This window comes from Polyodon spathula, chromosome 8 (assembly GCF_017654505.1).
Source record: "Polyodon spathula isolate WHYD16114869_AA chromosome 8, ASM1765450v1, whole genome shotgun sequence".
Classification (NCBI taxonomy): Eukaryota; Metazoa; Chordata; class Actinopteri; order Acipenseriformes; family Polyodontidae; genus Polyodon; species Polyodon spathula.
The window spans coordinates 44414572-44420573 of NC_054541.1; positions in this window are offsets into that span (position 1 = coordinate 44414572).

The following is a 6002-nucleotide window of genomic DNA, read 5'->3' on the forward strand; positions in this document are numbered from 1 at the left end:
TACAATACTCACTGTCTACATCTTCCAGGAATTTTAGTTAAAATATAACTCTGCTTGCATTGTTTGAAATTCTATAGCTTGCCAGCACTGGTTTATCCGTGTTACAGCTGGTAATTTGCTGGTCATTTATAATGAGAGGGGCTGTGTTTAAATATCAAAAGATTTTTCCCAGTTTCCCCAGTGGTTTAACTGGTAAAGGCCCGACAGGATGGTGTGCACAGTGAGCTAGTCAGGGAAGCGCAGGTTTGCATCCTAGCTGTGCAGCGTTCACAACATTCACTAGATATTCCACAGGGAGCGCCACAGTGGCTCTTACTGAATCACCAGAAACCTCACCCTGCTATAGTGCACCCTACTGGCCAGGTTCCCCATGAGTTCAAGCAAACATCTGCAGAGCTAGAGCTTGTCTTTCAGGGACCAGTAGAAAACTTCTTGAGGGTGTCCTACATTTTTCTAATGCAGCTATTTTATATAGTCCTACAATGTAAAATGTTTTTTCCCCAGTTATTTTTTTCATGGTTGTTTGATAGTCTTTCTTTTTGCTTAATCGTTTACATTTTCCTCTTGGGCCTGTGTAACAGATTGCTTGTCTCATTGCAGGTAAAGCTTCTTCCTATTCCCCTTGCTCAACTTTTCCTTTCTTGATAAATTGCTCCTTCCATCTCTTTCTTAATGTAGCATGCAGTGTTTATTGTGGCGGTTCACCTAGGAAGGGAATATAGTGGAGGCAGTTATACTTCGCATTTGGAGAACCGCTTATCCAATTTGTAATGATTAAGTTATTGAGAATGTCAGATTATGCAGATATATGTGTGTGTCTATCTGTCATAGATTGGGTTAAAATGCAATTCTAAATTCAATGCTGGATGTCACTTTATTTTTAGTAACCAATGGCTGATTTTCCTATTCCTCGTGTATTTTCAGTGCAGGACTACAAAATGTACGAGATCATTGGACAATTTTTAATTGAACATTTAGTGCACAAAAAATAATAATAATTCACATTAGGTAAGATTTTCTGGAATTTGCTAGCTATGGGCCCTTTAAGAACATATTACCAGCTGCTATTGTTGTGATAATAACATAAAACAAAACTTAAGAATATTTGTTTAATAACCATGTTGAAGTTTCTCAAAGGAGCTAAACTGAGAAAAGAAAACACAGCACAACAAAGTTATTGTTTAAGCACAGATTAATGTTTCTGACCTAAGCATTAATTGCTTATTTAATGTTAATCTTGTTTAAATTCAATAACACTAAATTATCATTTTTTCATATCCTGAAACATGTCTTGGTATAACAGAAGTAGTAACCATAGTGACTTGTTAGTGCGTTATTTATTTATTTATTTATTTATTTTATTGGTTATTTTTTAATTAGAGATTGAGGTATTTTTTTTATTCGGTTTAATGAATTAAAAAAAAAAAAAAAAAAACCCTGAACACATATCAAGCCAGACCTCTAGCTATACTCTACCAGTCTGTGATATATCTTTGTGGTGTGGACTAAGGACTAATGGGGACTTAGGTATGACATCCAAACTCACTTATTACTTGAGTTGGTTGTGAAGTTAGGCCCCATAGTTAAAGGCATTAAGAAAGCTTGTGAATTAGCCCACTGTACCACCATTAATTCTGTTCCCAGTCTCCCTGGTTGTGAAAGACTTACAGTATCTTTTATTGCAAGCAGGGGTTTGTTTCTCATTATAATGAATCATTTTTAAAACAAACTACTCTATAAAGAAGTAAAAACTTGGAGTTAAATGTATGGATAAATTGCTAAATCAGTTTAAAATCCATAATACAAAACTATGCAGTTGTTATTATTATTATTATTATTATTATTATTATTATTATTATTATTATTATAGTGTTATAAATACATGACAAAGTTCCTATAGTTCCTATAGAACTGTAGATCCTCCTTTCGTGGTGGTGGTCTCACCCTCTCTGACACATTTCTTTGTATCCCATTAGTTTATAACCATCTTTTGTTTCCATTAATCCTTTCAATGTTGAAATTCTCCCAGATAGACAGGCAGGCAGACAAAAGTAAAGAAAGCTACAACTATCATGGAGAAAAAGAACAGACACTGAGATCCTATTGGACTCACCCATGCATAATCATCACATAATCACATTACTCATCCAATCCAACATCAATGAGAATGAGATGGTTGCACAGGCAAGCGCAATCATGCCCATTTGAGCTAATAATATACAAATATCACTCATCAGTAGACATTTTCTATTTGATTTGCCACAGACATGTTTCTCTGACAGACGCACATTGAACAACAGTTTTGAAGCAACCTTTTATTGTAGAGTGAAAGGCGTTAGTACCAGTTCATCCTGTTTTTCTCAGTAACGCCGCTTTAAATGTCTGTAAATAGCATGTGAATATGAAATTAATAAAGTTAAATTGGCATTAATGTCAATTATAAGGCAAAACAACACCAAATTAAGACACAACTAGCACATCAAAGAATGAAGCAGATAGAAGACAGATTTAATGGTCCCCAAGTACTGTATAAATCCTCAATCCTATTTTGTTGTGGGAAGATAAATAAAAATGTCCATGAGGCAAAGTGAAAATAAACTCAGAAAAACATAGTTATCTACAACACCAACACAAATGCTAATGGGTCAAGAGAAAAAAAATGCTATAAAACACATTATGCAACAGGTAGGAATAAATTAAACTTCTGAATTGTTTCTCAGTTTTTTTAACAGGTTTTTTTCTTTCGCAGAAATAGTTGAAATGAATTGTTTACCGGTGCTCTACAAAGCAATGTTAATTAAAGGTCAACGGATAGCACTTATGTACACTCTGAATCATGACTGTTTTCGCAATATCACAGATTTATATTTGAAGAGCACAAATGGTCTCTTCAACAGAAAACAGGGCAGCAATAGTCTAACACTTAGAAATAGAAGTTAACGATTCTACACCCACATTAATCTAACTTACCAGTGCCATTTTTGGCATCCACCTACCAAATACACCCAAAGCTACACTCCAAGCCTTAGTATTTTACATAACATTAACCAATAAATGAACAGCATGAACTGGCGTAGGCTGGTCTCCCTGGACCCCCACTGATAACACAGCTACATGTATTGGAAAAAAAATCTAACTCTCTCAGACGAAATAACCATTCCAAAAAAGTAAAGAACATATGGGTTTAGCTCTTAAGTATTTCTGATTCACATGGATTATTATTTTTTTGGTGGTGTTGTTTTCAAGGAGTTAAGAAAACCCACTCCTTGAGCCCAAAGATATTATCTTGCATTTTAAACTTGAGGTAAAGTTTATAAGAATTTAAATAAAAGCAGGCACCTCAGTTATCCCCTGTTGTGGTGTTGTTTGTTTAAAATGTTGTGGTGGTCTTTCTTAATGGAATGCATCAGGAAAGGGTAACCTCTCTTTATTGGAGACATAGTAATTGTAAATTAAATGGGATGGATTTTTGGTAAAGTGCTTATTTTGTTTACTCTGAAACATCATTAGTGGTTACCTGACTGATTGCACCTCAGACCTCCACTTAACATATACTGTGTAATAAGGGTTCACTAAAAACTGTGGCACAGACAAATGCTTTGTACAGAGAATTTTAGAGGGACCCTCATACCTGCAGACCAACATGGAGATGGTGTTGAGCCAACTTCTTTCACATACTGTAGCTGAAGCTAATCTTAACTTTATACAGATATTTACAGGCTGCTCAACAGAGTAAGGTGTATCCCAAGCAAATACCCCTTTGGCCTAGAGGCAAAACTGTATGAGCAGGTCTTTTAGCCTATTCAGTGTTATTTTGTGTCTCCTTATTTTACTTGTGTTCTCTCATTAGAGTTTTGTGAAGCTAGCCATGTGTCTCATTGCCCATCTCTAAAAAACATTTTGAATGGTCTGCTACCACAAACTGGGTTTCCCTTAAACATAAGCACTTTGTCTTGGCTGATTGGTATTTTTTAAAAGCCACTCTATGGATAGCAGTAAGAATTAAAATGCTATTGTGATAGAGGCAAACAGGTTTGAGGCGGTGGAGCTTAAGAGCTTTGAAATAAATGTGGCAGGGAAATACACCTTGCCTTCTTGTGACTATACACGCACTTCCAATCATATGACGAAGCCTCCATATCAAAAAAGGAACTATGAAGAAAAAACATAACTGTAAGGCCTTCGATTTCCTGCAAAGTATTTTCATCATCACATTGTCCTGCAATGTTGTACCTTCCAAATGAAAAAGGACCTTCAAATGACAGTATTACTGGTTTACACCAAGCCATACTGCTCTAGTGTTATTCTTATGATTTATCTAAGTAATGTAATCCTGAGCATGCTCAGTTATACAAATCTACTTGCTGGAGCATGTTCATGTAATGAAATGCTGCTATTATTAGAATTCAAGCATTCAACCATGCCATGACTGAGTACTGCTTAAATAACGTTGACCTAAAACTTGTAAACCTGCTGGATTGCAGATCGCTCCTCACTGTATTTTTGTAGACAGTGAAATCTATAAATTTCACACTTTGTGCACTTGCAAATAGATTTCATGTGTGCAGTTTTGAAAGAAACAGGTATTTTCATTTTTACAATACAAGGTCAATGAAAACTGGAAACAGCAGTCTTGCAAACCCTAGGTCATTTTATCTGAGGAGTGAGGAGTGAAATAGTCCCCACCTCTTCAGCAGCTTTTTAAATCATCATTAACCAACCAGTTGTGTCACATAAGGACTGGGATGCTTTGCAGCCAATGATGTGCTTTGACCTTGAAGACTACCAAGATAAATTGGCAAGAAAAATCCATGACAAATGAATGGCAGATGGTTTAAAAAGAATACTCTTTTTTAAAAACCCTTCTTATTCTACTCAATAAACAGTTATTAGCTGTCATTCAAGAGTCCTTTTTGAAGATCTCAGTGTTGGGGGTATTAAGATCTGACTCTGCTTAGATTAATTGAATATACAATGCTTTTGTTAAAATAGTCTGACTTAGAATATATCACTACTGTTAAACTTGAGATTTTGAGATTTGAGGTGATTTCCAACAAAACAGCCAGACAAGACTTCAAAGTAATCAATGTCACTTGGATGCTACACAGAAGGAACCTCCACGCTACTACAACACATCTCCAGTGTTTCGAAGCACGTCCTGAAAGAGTTCAGGTGACAACCTTACAATATACACATTTAGTGCGCCCCTAGTGGTCAGTGTTATACTGGCCACAAAACAGAAATCCACATTTTTGTAGGATTGCTCAGAGACCCAAACGTAAATTATTCTGGGCGACTATTAAAAATCCAAATAACCTTAAGTGTAGAAACAGTAATATTTGGTAATTAAAAACACATGTTGTGCGATAATAAGCAGAAAAGAAAATAAACCCGTACAATAAGACGAAGAGCATGGAAAGAATTCAAACATCAAACACATCTTTACCAACACATCAAAATGAGTTCTAAATAAAACAACTCGTCGCCTGGAACACTTTGATTCTGTATTTGGGAGATCATGAATTCTAGAACAAGTACACATTTAATGAAAATTAGAAAATTATACTGCCATGCAACTGCTTTGCTACTTCTTTGGAAAAGGGTTTCCATGGGCATTCACACCATATCATTTATTTAGGTTTTCTCTGGGGTCATTGCTAGAGTTCCATATAACGGGGTAAAGATACAATAAAAGGGTTATAAATATCATTATGGGTTTCTAATTAATATATCGTATAGGTATGCCACACTAAAAGCACCACTACTACTACTACTACTACTACTAATACTAATAATAATAATAATAATAATAATAATAATAATAATAATAATAATAATAATAATAATAATCACTGCCAACGATACCCATACAGTAAAGGAGAAACGCATATAGAATTTATCAGTCAGGTTTCTATAAATACATACATGGCTTTAAGACATACAGTCTGTTTCAATAACGAGCCATAGACTTGAGGATGGCACAGAATCCTATTGGTTACTAT